Consider the following 16,282-nt stretch of genomic DNA (forward strand, 5'->3'; position numbering starts at 1 on the left):
TCAAATCATCTTGAATATGATACCACAAGCTTGGCTCACCTATCTTTGGGCAAAAAGTGGAAAAAGTGAAGCGCTGTGAATATATTCCGGATGCACTGTATGATAAATATATGACAAGTGAGACTTGCGGGAAGCCACCAAGACACCCATGAAAATTCTCAAGGTTTTAAGTCTTAAAAATAGGAACAAATTGGACAAAATGGATATGCTGTGCTGGACATTTTCTGGTATATATTTCATGATTTGCAGCATGCAGTAACGTTCATATCTAAATTTTGGGTAGGCTTCTGGGACCCTCAGCATCCATTACATGCTGAGTTTCAGATGCTACTATCAGGGTGGAGTTTCAGTCTCCCCAGAAGGAGTGCTAATAGATTCACACTGTTCCTTACGCCATTGGTTTTTAAATGAACTGTAGTTTGCCATTTTTGTCATTTGTGATGACATTGTGTGCAAGTGTTGCATGAGATGATCTGTGCATAATGCATTGTAGCATTATTTATGTTTATATTTGTGTTGACTCCAGCCTGCAAAACACAACTGCTCCTCGGGGACATTAAAATTTACTCTACTCCAGATGTTATGTCGTAAACTTGAGTGGCAGTGACTGGAGAGAATGTGCATCGGGCAAACTCTTAAAAAGTCATATGCTGTAAAAGTGATGCTTTAAATCGGGTGTACAATCCATTGTCTGAAGTTTAATATTTTCATGAAAGACACTTGTGTCCATGAAGGATAAGAAACTAAACCGTTGTGGCTAAAAATAACAGCTATGGCGGGAAAAAGTGGACATGAAGAATAAACGCCAGCTGATACTTCAATGTGGAAAATTGTAACCATCAAATATTGGATGTGAAGAGTTGCACATAAACGCAATAAAGTATAATACCACATATCCAGTTTATATGCTGGGAGTTGGTTTTTGTAATTACTCGAAATGATTCAGCTGTATATTTCACTACAAGGATCTTCCTGCTGTTTGCAAGCCTCATTGTTCTGCAGCAGCGGGTTGGGAAGAGTTGGTAATAATTAAATAGTAACACATCTGTCCTCTATTTGCTACCTAAAGGAACGATGGAACACGTGCTCACTAAACATCGGTGTGGCAGTGGCAGTACTCAGATCAAAGGAAGTTTGCAGTGTTGTGCCCGCAGGAGGAAATTCCTGCTACATGAAGGCAACATTGGGCACATATGCAGTGTGTTATTACCGCTTTACCTGTTCTTACGGGACAAAAACGCCCTCGATCACTCAGCCCTTGTGCTTCTTGAACAGAGGGCATGTCAGAGGGCAAAAGCAGGAAAATGGTAGCTGGCATTCTGGGCCGGATCTGGGGAGTTTATGTAGACGGTGAAGAGTAAACAACACCAGAGGACGTCTTTGTGTCCCTGAGCTGCAGTGGCAGCGTGTCCTCCTGTCTGCATCGTCCTTCTGTGTCAGCTTGCACTTACCGACAGCAATACCTGAACACCACTTACTCACTGAGTGACTAGTAGCACCTGCTACCTACTGCTGGACGCCTGTTGGTTTGGGGGCATCACCATGACAACACTACCCGACATTACAGACCGTACACAAACTGGCATTTAGGATTAACTGCAACAATTGTTTAGTCTAATGTTAGAAAAGACAATAAAAATACAGGATTTAAATTTGCATTTTCCACAGAGAAATAATCATAAAAATTATGAAAAAGGGAGTGAGTGAGAGAGGGAGAGAGAGAGAAAGCAAATTTGAATACTCGAGATTTTGTAACCAGTCAAAATTCCTGTATGAACAATATTTCAATATAAATAAATAAGCAAAAATAAGCAAATAATAAATATATGCAAAATAGTTTACAAAAAGTGTAAAGTACAATACATTTCTATAAAATACCAGGAAAAATACCCAACCATAACAACAATACTACTACTATTACTACCACTACTACTATTAACAATAATAATAATTTTTCAAAAGTCCATTTTAATTTCTCACAGAGAAAAGTGCAATTAGGGAATAACCCTGTTGTGTCTGATGATTTGCTGACGTTCATGCTGGTTATACGGTCACAAATTGAGCTTTAAAAAGGAGTTTTAAAAAGGAGTAAAACAGCTATTTGCGACCGTATAACAGCATGAATGTCTGCAAATCATTAGACACCAGGGGCTTATTCCTATTCTAATTCAATTCCATTGTTTGCATGGTTTATTTTTCTGTAGGTAATTCGGTCTGCCAGGCTTACCGTCGAGCCAAGGCTTACCACTGAGCTGAGGCAGTGTCACTCCAACAGCGGTCAGGGTGCGGAGTAATTCATCAAATGTGAAAATCCATCAAATGTGAAACGGTAATTCTGTATCAGAATCCACATCAATACTTTTGTATGGTAGCTTAAATTCACCCACTTCGGCGGCGGTGGCGGTATGCGACTTTCTCTCGCTCTCACCTAACATCATTAACAACACAGCCGGTGTTCTGTCAAACTGTGTGTCTCATCGCATAAACTGACAGTTCCATGTCCAAACAATATTGCGCATGCGTGCATCTAAATGTGAAATGGTCAAATATTTTGCCACCGTTACCCCGATAGATGGTCTGAAATCTCACACAATTAAGCAATCAGATTCGCGGAAAAAATGTAATTGGATTAGAATTTAAATTTTACCACACATTAACACAGATTTTTTTTTTTACCATGATTTTGAAATTCTGTTTCTCACTGACCATGAATGATAGGGGTGATGTATAGATCAGAGCCTGGTTTCATAAAGCAGTCTAATCTTTCAGTCTATTAAACTTACTTAGTTGACTACGTTTAGTCATCCAACATTATCTGTCTAATCACCATTTCACATCGATGGCTAAACTTGTAGATTGGCCACCTCATGTTAGTCGACGATTTTCACTGGCATAACAGCTGCGCGCGAGCTGTTGCCAAGAAACGCCTCCGATGCGCTACACTTTTTTTTACTTCCGGGTTGAACGTTGTCATGAACTATCCAGCCTTTGTTTCATTAACTGGCTTTATTAACATTTACGGACACATACGAACTAAAGAACGATGTGCTTAGCTCTTAGCCTAGCAGTCTGAGGTAAGACACTGAAGTTTTGTTGACTAAAATAAGATTAGCCTCCTCTGCACCAGGCTAAAAACTTTAGTCAGATAACGTGAAACTTTAGCTGACTAAGCGATTTTTGATTTGATACACCTTTAAAATCATGTTATTGGTCAGACATTTTTCTCTCGGTCTGCATCTGTCATCTGCAGTACAAGAGTTCATGCATGACTTATTTGGATATGCCTCAAACTGCCTTTTCCCTTGACAGACTTGAGGATTTAGGTATGGGAAAATTAACTTCTATTGAACAGCACATGTTCACAAGCTTGTTGCCATAGCAACTGATAACAATACCAATGTATTGGATTGACTATACATAAGGGAAAGAGAATCAAAAGTAATTCATGCAATTGAGTTAGCGAGAATGTGTTCAATGACCTGATTAAAAAGGGGTATCAAACCAGTATAAAAGGAGTCCCCAAATTCTGCAAACTGTTATACAAATTAGAGATGGTAGTTTATCCACTCTTGCAAATTTTGTTAAAAAGGGCTGATGGCGCAGACCACCAGGTGGCGCTAAACTTTCTCAAAATTTGGCAAGTTGATTACTTTGGCGTCCCATTGTGGCCAGCACCATCAAGACCCCAATGTTTTTTCAGTTGCATTTGATAGAGTAGGGCCTATATTTGTTGATAATATTGAAATCTGGTTGGGGTCTTGATGGCGCAGAGGGTTATGGGCCTTTAAATGCAGCCAATTTCGCAAAATGACCAGACTTTGAGCGCCCCCTATATTCAGTGCCATCGATCCCCCACCCTAATATGTATGCAAGATGAAAGAGTTTGCCTCCATAAGTCATTTGATAGTTAAACTGACTTGGGAACTTGATGGCGCTGAATGTTACACCACTTGAAAGATGGGAATTTAATGAAATATCAGTTTTTGTGTATTTTTGCCTTGAACTTTGATGACCCCTGGCAAGGTCACTGTTTGGTTTTCGGTCAAGAAATTTTGGGAAAGTTTGTTTCTTGATAGGTTCCATCTCTGAGCCATGTTTCGTTGAAATCTGAGTCGGCTTGAATCACAGCCCGTCTGATCCTTAAAAAAAATTGGCTCTTAATATGGTTCCGTATGAATAGTCACTTCCTTTAAATGGTAAATGGACTGCATTTATATAGCGCTTTTCCATCTGCATCAGACGCTCAAAGCACTTTACACATCAATGCCTCATATTCACCCCGATGTCAGGCTGCTGCCATACAAGGCGCCCACTACACACCGGGAGCAACGAGGGGATTAAGGACCTTGCCCAAGGGCCCTTAGTGATTTTACGATCAGGCTGGGATTTGAACCGAGGATTCTCTGGTCTCAAGCCCAACACTGCAATACTGCAATACTCTACTTTTGAATCCATTATTGAATTTTGAGTGTAATAGTGCGATCAATTGTGATTAAACACAGAAAATCATGCGATCAATTGTAATTAAAAATTTAAATCGTTGCCTATACACACACACACACATATATATATATATATATATATATATATATATATATATATATATATATATATATATACATACACACACACATATACACACATATACATCTCTCTCTCTCTCTCTCTCTCTCTCTCTCTCTCTCTCTCTATATATATATATATAAAATATCCGTGGGGAGCTCAGAGTAGAATCGCTGCTCCTTCGTGTTGAAACGAACCAGCTGAGGTGGTTCGGGCATCTGGTAAGGATGCCGCGTGGGCACCTCCCTAGGGAGGTGTTCCAGGCACATCCATCTGGGAGGAGACCCTGGGGAAGACCCAGGACTAGGTGGAGAGATTATATCTCCACACTGGCCTGGGAACGCCTCGGGATCCCAGGCCAGAGGTGGTGAATGTTGCATGGGAAAGGGAAGTCTGGGGTCCCCTGCTGGAGCTGTTGCCCCCGTGGAACCCGGAAAAGCGGTTGTAGATGAGTGATATATATATATATATATATATATATATATATATATATATATATATATATATATATATATATATATATATATATAAAACACACACACACACATACATACACATACAGAGAGAGAGAAGAGAGAACAGAGAGAGAAATAATCAAAAAAAATCTAAAAATACACATTTTCATTTTACATTGACCAAAGTGACATCTACATTTATTTGAATTACTTTTCCAGTAGTACAAAGCATACAATGTCCAGTTTGTTACAATAATAAAACATTAGCAAATGATAACAAACAAAGCTTATTATAAAGCTGTACAACCTTTCAAATTTCACAAAAGTGGCAAAATTTAGTTTCCACCAAAATCTAAGTATTATAATGTAGGTTTATTTTTCTAACATGTTGCAAAATTACAGCTCATTTTAATGAAGAGAACATAATTTGACAATAACTTGACCCAGCTATCTTAGCTAATTATAGGCCAATCTCCAACCTTCCTTTTCTCTCAAAAATTCTTGAAAGGGTAGTTGTAAAACAGCTAACTGATCATCTGCAGAGGAATGGTCTATTTGAAGAGTTTCAGTCAGGTTTTAGAATTCATCATAGTACAGAAACAGCATTAGTGAAGGTTACAAATGATCTTCTTATGGCCTCAGACAGTGGACTCATCTCTGTGCTTGTTCTGTTAGACCTCAGTGCTGCTTTTGATACTGTTGACCATAAAATTTTATTACAGAGATTAGAGCATGCCATAGGTATTAAAGGCACTGTGCTGCGGTGGTTTGAATCATATTTATCTAATAGATTACAATTTGTTCATGTAAATGGGGAATCTTCTTCACAGACTAAGGTTAATTATGGAGTTCCACAAGGTTCTGTGCTAGGACCAATTTTATTCACTTTATACATGTTTCCCTTAGGCAGTATTATTAGACGGCATTGCTTAAATTTTCATTGTTACGCAGATGATACCCAGCTTTATCTATCCATGAAGCCAGAGGACACACAACAATTAGCTAAACTGCAGGATTGTCTTACAGACATAAAGACATGGATGACCTCTAATTTCCTGCTTTTAAACTCAGATAAAACTGAAGTTATTGTACTTGGCCCCACAAATCTTAGAAACATGGTGTCTAACCAGATCCTTACTCTGGATGGCATTACCCTGACCTCTAGTAATACTGTGAGAAATATTGGAGTCATTTTTGATCAGGATATGTCATTCAATGCGCATATTAAACAAATATGTAGGACTGCTTTGTTGCATTTGCGCAATATCTCTATTGTCTCAGAGTGATGCTGAAAAACTAATTCATGCATTTATTTCCTCTAGGCTGGACTATTGTAATTCATTATTATCAGGTTGTCCTAAAAGTTCCCTGAAAAGCCTTCAGTTAATTCAAAATGCTGCAGCTAGAGTGCTAACAGGGACTAGAAGGACAGAACATATCTCACCCATATTGGCCTCTCTTCATTGGCTTCCTGTTAATTCTAGAATAGAATTTAAAATTCTTCTTCTTACTTATAAGGTTTTGAATAATCAGGTCCCATCTTATCTTAGGGACCTCATAGTACCATATCACCCCAATAGAGCGCTTCGCTCTCAGACTGCAGGCTTACTTGTAGTTCCTAGGGTTTGTAAGAGTAGAATGGGAGGCAGAGCCTTCAGCTTTCAGGCTCCTCTCCTGTGAACCAGCTCCCAATTCAGATCAGGGAGACAGACACCCTCTCTACTTTTAAGATTAGGCTTAAAACGTTCCTTTTTGCTAAAGCTTATAGTTAGGGCTGGATCAGGTGACCCTGAACCATCCCTTTGTTATGCTGCTATAGATTTAGACTGCTGGGAGGTTCCCATGATGCACTGAGTGTTTCTTTCTCTTTTTGCTCTGTATGCACCACTCTGCATTTAATCATTAGTGATTGATCTCTGCTCCCCTCCACAGTATGTCTTTTCCCCGGTTCTCTCCCTCAGCCCCAACCAGTCCCAGCAGAAGACTGCCCCTCCTTGAGCCTGGTTCTGCTGGAGGTTTCTTCCTGTTAAAAGGGAGTTTTTCCTTCCCACTGTTGCCGGGTGCTTGCTCACGGGGGGTCGTTTTGACCGTTGGGGTTTTTCCGTGGTTGTTGTATGGCCTTGCCTTGCAGTGTGAGGCGCCTTGGGGCAGCTGTTTGTTGTGATTTGGCGCTGTATAGATAAAATTGATTTGATAATTACTAGGGGGGAATTTCATAGCTGGAGGAAGTCCACATGTGATCTATGACGTCGCTACCAAATGTACAACATGGCATGTGATTACATGAATTTCTCCCCTTCAGGGGACAAAATTCTAAATTGTTTCCAGGCAATAGCTGGCAATGTTTTTTGGCAATATCATTATGAATCCCTTATTTTCAGGCTAAAAAAATTACATTATTTTTGTGACTTAAGTCTTAAAATAACCCAGAAGCCATACAGCTTTTATTTCCTGCAGACCAAAGTGACAGTACGTTCCATGTTGTGTTTGTGTCGGAGTAGATCTGTAGTAATTTGTTTTGTTTTTTTTAATAGATAAAGAAAGCAAATCCTGATATCAGAGGTATTCTGGTTTCCTTAACAAATTAACTGAAATTGTTATTTTAATTGTTTCAGCTATTCAACAAAGAAATTATTTAAGGGATCCTAAAATGAAATGTCTTGCACTGTCTGGCAGCCTACTTCTACTCCAGTCTCCTTCTTAGAGGATAAACAAAACTGTCCGCGTGCAACGACGCCTGTCAGCTTTCACAGAGAAGCAGCCACTACGAGTAACGCCAATGGAAAACAACAATCCACAATCCACACATAAACATGCAAACGAAACACAACTCTCTTGTCACTGAAGCTGCCGAGGATGTTACTAAAATATTGAGGCATGTCTGATACGTGAGCGCCACAATCTAAAGACAGATCGGCTGCTGGCTGAAAAGCGAGCAGCCTCCGGCGGAAGCTGAGCCCAAATTAGGCTTTTGTTCCATGCCGCCCAAAAACACAAACACACAAAGCCGGAGAGGCGGCACCGTGTATGTGTGTGGGCCTTCCCCAGGCTCCTCCTCCTCACACACACACAGAACCAACTCCACCACAAGCGCCTCTGAGCCGCGTCTCACCCACCCACACAAGTACACATAACCCAAACACCTCCCCGCTCACTCTCAACCTCTTTTCTTATTGCTCTGTGTACACCCCCACCCCCGCTCCCGTCACTCCCTCACCCACCCACCCTCATTCATAAAATGGCTGCTCCACTACTCCAGCTGCTGGCATGGAATTTATGGATGAGGGGTCAGAGGCATCGGCGGGTACAAAGTCACGTATTTCTTCTGTTTTTTTGCATATGTGTGTGTGTGTGTGTGAGTGTGTGTGTGTGTGCTTGTTCTGTTCTATTGCTCTATGTGCCCTCATTTGACCATCAAACCTTTTCCATCCATGTTGCGATTTGTGCACCTATGCCAGCCCTCCCCCTCCCCTCTCCGGCAAACAAAATTGATACCCTCATGGCCCGGGAGGGGAAACTGAAGCTATGCGTCTGGCGGGGGAAGGCGGGGGCAGGATCAAGCGCCGGTGGCTCCTCCTCAGAGGCCGACGAGAGGGGAACAGGGACATTCTCGAGTTCCATCCCTGGAACCCAACCTCCATGTTTGTGCAGTTTTACCACATCACACGCACACACATGCAGACTTTCAAGGCGTGCTTTCAAAGCAACACGAGACTTGCTGCTATTATGTTTTCTTCTCTTTTTTTTTTGCCCCTCTCCTGCTTTGTAGTCCAGAAATGGAAATAGTTTTTGTCTTTTTATAACCACATGTTTTTTGCAGGGTGGTATTTATGACGCGCTGTGTTAAAGGAGCGGCAAAAATTATGCAGATTGTGTTTCTGAGTGGCTCTTTGCGGCCTGCCGCAGAGCCGTAAACTGAAAGGACGATATCTGATAAACAGGCTGTGATTCTGCAAAAAAACAAAAAACAAAAAAAAAAAACAGACAAAAACAAAGAGAGAACCAGACAACACGGCCATGTGCAGGAACGTGTGCCTCTGCGTGTCTGAGGCGAATAAGTGCATGAATATTGCACATCTGTTCCCACGCTACACCGCTCTGCAGCATCTTCTATGAGCAAAAAAAATTCCCTCTTCCCTCTGCATCCCTCAGTCCATCCATCCATCTTTCCATCTTTCACTTCTCACGTTCCTCCCCCTCTTCTCGCCTTCTGCCGCAGCCCCAAGCAGACAAGAGCACAAGGAAGGAAGGAAGCAAAGGATGAAAGGAAGGTAGGACTGACAACTGCCTGGATGCACTCCTTGGTTAAACGACTTTTAATTAAGGAGGGAGGACGTCTATGCATCGAGATCTGTTCCTGCAACTCTCATTAACCCTGACTGTGTTGCAAATTGGACCTGAAGGTATTTCCACATTCATAAATCATGCTTCCATAATGTAAGAAAGCTGCAGCTCAAACTAATACCTCTGGTAAAAGGCTCACATCCTCTGCAGTGTGAACTTTGAGTATAAATTGACTCCTTCCTCAAACTCCTCAAACATTTGTGCTGAGTAATACAGATGCCCGAGGCTGCTAGATTTTATTAAATTATGGAATTATAAATTTAAATTTTACTGCTTACCATCTGTGAAGTGGAAGTTAGGTTTTCAGACCTGTCAACGGCTCTATTGTGTGTGTGTGTGTGTGTGTGTGTGTGTGTGTGTGTGTGTGTGTGTGTGTGTGTGTGTGTGTGTGTGTGTGTGTGTGTGCATGCGTGCGTGCGAGATAACTTGAGAAATGCAGAACGTTTCAGCACCCGTCTTTAGAGATGTGTAATGAAGTAAGATGTAGGGCAACTTTGCCTGTGGAGATCATTGTTCAAGGTCATTCTATTTTTAGTTTTTTGCTTTTTATCTATTTTATTTAAAATTTGAATTTACTTTCAAAGAAATGCTGGTTGGAGCTCCTTGTGTTGTGTGTTGGGGGGGCGTGGCTGGATGTTTTGGTGTTCTTTTCTTTTCTTTGCTCTCCAGGTGGCATGAGGGCTGATTTGTCTGTGAAGAAGGTGCTGGCTGAAGAGTCTTCACCCTCATTAACATCATGGAAAGCACCTGTGAGTGGTGCTCACGTGCAACCTGGACGACTTGCAGCTGAAGCAGATAATTGGATGGCGTTCTGCATTTAAGTCATGTGTGATTCAAGCAGAACTGCTGGGAACTCGACCTTGTGATGTTCGTTTGTGAGACGCTGAGGACCGCGCCTGGGTCTTGACACATCGAGCCCGTGAAGCAGGGAGGGGTGAGGACACATGCTGTCAGCACACACGAAAGGTAATTAAGTGTTTAAGTAATTGTTGATAGTAACTTGGTGTTTTGTTACACAGTATACTGGAATTGTGAAGAGAATTGTGCAGTTTGCTTCTCACTGCTGTGGCGTGAAGGATAAGTGATCCTCCACTTGTTGTGAGAAGCTGCTCATTTGCATAAAGTAAAAAAAGGGACACTGACCTGAGTGTGTTGCTGATAGCGTGTGTTTATTGGAAGATATAGTTGTATCTGTTGCCTTACCTCACCTTCTCTTTTTGCTTCACAGAGAATCAGTTTGTCGTGTCCACCTGGGGGGTGTTTGGCGGTGGTAGGAAGTCCAGGAGCGCCGGCTTTAATCCTTGCGGGCGCTGGAGAGCGAGCCACGAATCACTCCACCAGAGGGATGTTTGTTTTTATGTTTTTACACTTTTAAGCACAGGTGAATAATAAATAGTTTCTGTTTGGAACCGCTTTCTGGTTATTTTAGCGCTGGGTCCTGTCTGACGCAGGTCCGCTCCTCAACCCGCGTCGACACATAACACCTTGCCCTTTGATTTGCTAAATATAATGCTAAAATGTTCACCTTTCAGAGCACTCCGGGTCGGTAAGGCACAGTATAGTACAGGTCAGAACGGTTAAGTGTGGCTTAGCTTGCATTTCCACCACCAGTAGTACCTTTTGTATGGTAGGTAGAGCATTTTGATGTTGACATACATGTCACTGAGCACGTGCACGCTGTTGTGGGCCCTCGCTCCCTCCACACGGAGACCATATGGTGATTTACTATGTTTTTAATTTTATTTTACTTTTATTTTGGTGGATAATGGGATTTATTTTCATGTTGAACAGAATGCTGAAGAGTCGACTGATGTCTGTGTTAAATGCTGATGTGAATGAATCAGGCGCTATGACTCTTTCAACTTTTAAAATATTAATTTTCTTGTTGTGGAACAAAGTAGCGGTGCCCTTTGGTTCAGGGTGAGAAATGCACCCGGAGCAGACAAACGAAGAGGGACTTCTTTTAAAATGCTGCATTTCCTCAGCCATGACAACAAATTATTTCCAGACATCGTTTCCCAAAATAAGGATGCTTTATGTGGATAAGTTTTCGTCAGGCTGTGATGATGAATCCAACAGACACAATGTAGCAGATGATTAAGACTTTATATTTACTCCGTGTGTGAATGGGTTTAATATTTGAAACAGTCTGAACTGTTGGCACGAGGGCTGTAGCTTTCGCTTTAGCTGTTGAGCTCATCAATGCACAGCAGCGAATTAGTACCTCCCTTTTGTAGTTGTATGGGTTGGTTATTTTGGTACCCATTCCTGAATCTGGATGTGGAAATGCACAAAATAGTGTGACGTACCGGACCAAGCCGGACCACTTGGTGGAAACAGGGCTCTAGACCCCATTCAGCCTGGGGTTGGCAATGCAGAACTGGATTAAATCTGGATTGCTTTCTGGCTGGATAGTGTTGAGACCAGTTTTTCAAATCCAGCTCATCGAACACATGCATCCAAACTCAGTCTGGCTCAAGCTGGATTCAGGCCGTGTGTGTGTGTGTGTGTGTGTGTGTGTGTGTACTCATGCTGCATTCAGATGTCAGCATCAGAAAAACCATCACAGTGGTCTTTACAGCATAATTTCTGTCATCTGCAGTGGTGATGACCTGAGGCGCCACCATTTTTCAATGATAACGACACAGACAATAATTTCTTTGAAAAGATACAAGAGTTTTTAGTGTTTTGTAAACTGCTATATTTTCACAGGAACCCTGGCTCTGATGGCAGCTTAAAAAGGTAACTTTTTGTGAGGCCACGAATTAATTCCTTTCTGAAATATCACACAAATGTTTGTCATGTTTATCTGTTTAAATCCACGCAACTCTCTGCACTTAAATAACCCATCTCTCCCTGTCCATTTGTCCTCCTCATTAAAGACAAGCCACCATCTCTGGCTGTGACCACGGCAGCAGCGCACCATGACGGGCACTTGTCATCAAAAGTTAAGACATTTTCAACTGGACCAACAAGGACAAACTGGATGCTGTTTTATCTTTAATGAGGAGGACAAACAAACAGTGAGAGATAATTAGGACAAACTGGATGTTGTCTTTTGTTTAACCCTTTAATGGCCAAGTGAACTGTTTGGCAAAGCATACTGACATCTACTACATTCTTTGGAAAAATAGCACCATGGGCACTGTAGCTCACCTGGATGATACAAAACACCACAGTTTCACCTGGCCAAACGTCAAAGATTGTATCAAGGTCAATATAAAAAAAAATCTTAAAAACCCATCAGATATGTTTTGGAGCTACTTACTAGCTATCTTTGTAAAAGATTTTAGCTCAATATCTTTAACAAATGCTGAGCAATGGCTCTAAGTGTCATTTCCAATATTGCCACCATGGCAGCCACATCTGAAATCGGATAGCAATGCCTTGAACAAATTTTGGTGTCCTCATAGTAGGAACATGGACACCGAGTTTCAGCTTCATTGATTCAGTGGTTTCTGAGAAGATGTTTAAAGAGTCAACTGGAAAAGTAGGGATGGTCACATCAAGGTCAAAATTGAAAAATTTGCAAAACCTGTCAGATGTGTTTTTAGGCTTGCTGATTGCTACCCATGTAGCAAATTTTAGCTCAACTGTGTCATGATCCCTGTCTGTGTCTGTCTTTGTCTTCTGGCTCACCCTTGTGACTTCCTGGTGTGTTGTTATTTGGAGTTCCCTGTGGGTTTTCATGTCTGTGACTGTTTTTGTCCTCCGTTTCCCTCTAGTGCCCATCCTGGCTTTGGTTTTATTAGTTATTGCCGTTTTCTTCCCTCCTGTGTGTAATTTATAAATGACTGCCCTGTGCCCACTCTGCTGCTTGTTTGCTTTGCATTTATGTCTTTATTTTACTGCCAGTAACTTTGACCCACTTCCTCTTTTATTTTGACTCCACCAGTTTCCGTGTGCATTTTGTTAGCTTTCTTCCTGTGTCTCATCCCCAGCTGTGGTCACTTAGTGTTTACCCTCACCTATGCCTCATTTGTATAATTACCCTCAGTGTGTATTTATACCCCTGTGTTTCTCCCATGCATTGCTTGAATATTGTATGGTTTGCCCTTTTCTTGTCCTGAGATTTCAAGTGTTTTTTTATTTCTTGTGTATATTTGAGACTGTCACTTATTGGACACTGTTGCTTGTTGCTGATTGCTTTCCTGTGTACCTGCCTCTGCTCCGTCCCTGGCTCTGGCAAATAAAACTGTTTCTAACACTAACCCATCTTTTCTTTTTGTTGGGGTCTCAACCAGCCAGACAACTGTGACAAACTACTGCATAAATGGCTGACAAATTGCAAAAAAAAGAAAAGAGAGATTTTCAATCTGGCCGCCATGATGGCCGTATTTGAAATTGGATCGGCATACCTCAAACAAACTTTGGTGTCCTCATGGGTAGGAACATGCACACCAAGTTTTAGCTTCATTGGTTTAGTGGTTTATGAGAAGAAGATGTTTAAAGTGGCAACTGGAAAAGTGGGCATTATCACATGCCAGGGCTGACACCAAGGTCAAAATTGAAAATTTCACAAAGCCTGTCGGATATGTTTGCTGATTGCTACTCATGTAACAAATTTCAGCTCAATTGCTGCATAAATGACTGACAAATGCCTATACGAGGGCTGTCCGTAAAGTATAGGTCCTTTTTATTTTTTTCAAAAACTATATGGATTTCATTCATATGTTTTTACGTCAGACATGCTTGAACCCTCGTGCGCATGCGTGAGTTTTTCCACGCCTGTCGGCGACGTCATTCGCCTGTGAGCACTCCTTGTGGGAGGAGTCGTCCAGCCCCTCGTCGGAATTCCTTTGCCTGAGAAGTTGCTGAGAGACTGGCGCTTTGTTTGATCAAAATTTTTTCTAAACCTGTGAGACACATCGAAGTGGACATGGTTCGAAAAATTAAGCTGGTTTTCAGTGAAAATTTTAACAGCTGATGAGAGATTTTGAGGTGATTCTGTCGCTTTAAGGACTTTTCACGGTGCGAGACGTCGCGCAGCGCTCTCAGGCAGCGTCATCAGCCTGTTTCAAGCTTAAAACCTCCACATTTCAGGCTCTGTTGATCCAGGACGTCGTGAGAGAACAGAGAAGTTTCAGAAGAAGTCGATTTCAGCATTTTATCCGGATATTCCACTGTTAAAGGAGATTTTTTTAATGAAAGACGTGCGGGCGGATTGCAGCGTCGGCTCGCAGCCGCCGCGACGCTCCGTCACAGGAAAAACACCTCTGCTGGAAGCCTTAAGGACAAGTTGGAACATCTCCAGCTGATAAACAATTTCTCATATACTCACTCCACTGAAAGCCATCAAAAGCCAACTGGATTTTAACAAATGGTTATCAACACGGAGGTGTTTTTCCTGTGCCGCCGCACCGCGTCGGCTGCGTCCCGACGCGCGGACCCGTCCGCACGTCTTTCATTAAAAAAATCTCCTTTAACAGTGGAATATCCGGATAAAATGCTGAAACCGACTTCTTCTGAAACGTCTCTGTTCTCTCACGACGCCCTGGATCAACAGAGCCTGAAATGTGGAGGTTTTAAGCTTGAAACAGGCTGATGACGCTGCCTGAGAGTGCTGCGCGACGTCTCGCACCGTGAAAAGTCCTTAAAGCGACAGAATCACCTCAAAATCTCTCATCAGCTGTTAAAATTTTCACTGAAAACCAGCTTAATTTTTCGAACCATGTCCACTTCGATGTGTCTCACAGGTTTAGAAAAAGTTTTGATCAAACAAACAAACAAAGCGCCAGTCTCTCAGCAACTTCTCAGACAAAGGAATTCCGACGAGGGACTGGACGACTCCTCCCACAAGGAGTCCTCACAGGCGAATGACGTCACCGACAGGCGTGGAAAAACTCACGCATGCGCACGAGGGTTCAAGCATGTCTGACGTAAAAACATATAAATGAAATCCATATAGTTTTTGAAAAAAATAAAAAGGACCTATACTTTACGGACAGCCCTCGTATATGGATGGACACCATGGCAGCCATATTTGAAATTGGATTGGAATGCCTTGAACAACCTTTGGTGTCCTCATGGGTAGGAACACACACACCAAGTTTCAGCTTCATTGGTCCAGCGGTTTCAGAGATGAAGATGTTTACACATGCCAACACCGGTGGACAGACGACCCACGCCATGAGGACACTGGGCCTTAGGTCCAGGTGAGCTAAAAATGTGATATTAAAGCATTAATCCCCCCAGTTCACACCTGTTTTATAATCTAATTCCCAATGTACATCCAATTTCAGATCATTGTGGCTGTTTGCCCGAGGGCTGGGCTGAACTACAGACACAAGGAACAGCAGCAACATTCAAATCCTTTCCACAGGAGTTGTGAGGAGATGCAGCCATATTTATGTGTTTTTTCAAAAACGTGAAACAATTAAAAAATAACATTAAATTTCTAGTTAAATCTAATACCCTCTGTAGCTAGGGCAACTTTCTCCATTGAGCTGGGAGTATTACCAATCATATTGGGTCTGAACAAAATGTATACATTTACAGTGCCTTCCAGAAGTATTGGAATACTTTGTAATTTCACACATTTTAATGTGTTTATGCCATTTCAAATACAAAAATATACAGAAAGTAAACATTCCTAAAATTATCTTCCTTAAACTCAAACTGAAAGCAAATCTCTACAACTTGATATAAATTAATTAAAAATATAAAAGCCAAGATGATGAGTTGTATAAGTAATGGAATGCTTTGGTATAATACCTGTAAATAATTAGTCTTATTGCCAGTTTTCTTCAGACAAGTCAGGGGATGGGTACATGAACATTTCCAAGTCAATGAATATGTCTTGGACTTATAAACTTTGAAAAAAATATATAATATAAACTTTGGGGTCGTCGTTTTGCGGCCACTGGCCCCAACCTATGGAACAAGTTACCCTGGGTTATGTCCTATTACTGACCTAGCAC

The 16,282-nt window shown here is 41.6% G+C and overlaps 1 protein-coding gene and 1 long non-coding RNA gene across 2 annotated transcripts in view; both read right to left on the reverse strand.

Annotated features, from left to right (window-relative positions):
- The window catches only part of igf1ra (insulin-like growth factor 1a receptor), a 242,427-nt gene that overhangs the window by 127,132 nt on the left and 99,013 nt on the right, over positions 1-16,282 (reverse strand). The window lies entirely within an intron of this gene.
- LOC117515831 lies at positions 634-16,016 on the reverse strand. The gene is made up of 3 exons (XR_004562236.1): positions 15,853-16,016; positions 1,864-1,867; positions 634-664 (listed from the first exon to the last, which is right to left on the reverse strand). It is a non-coding gene; the product is annotated as an uncharacterized LOC117515831 (long non-coding RNA).

Source organism: Thalassophryne amazonica, chromosome 8, assembly GCF_902500255.1.
Source record: "Thalassophryne amazonica chromosome 8, fThaAma1.1, whole genome shotgun sequence".
In the NCBI taxonomy this organism is placed as follows: Eukaryota; Metazoa; Chordata; class Actinopteri; order Batrachoidiformes; family Batrachoididae; genus Thalassophryne; species Thalassophryne amazonica.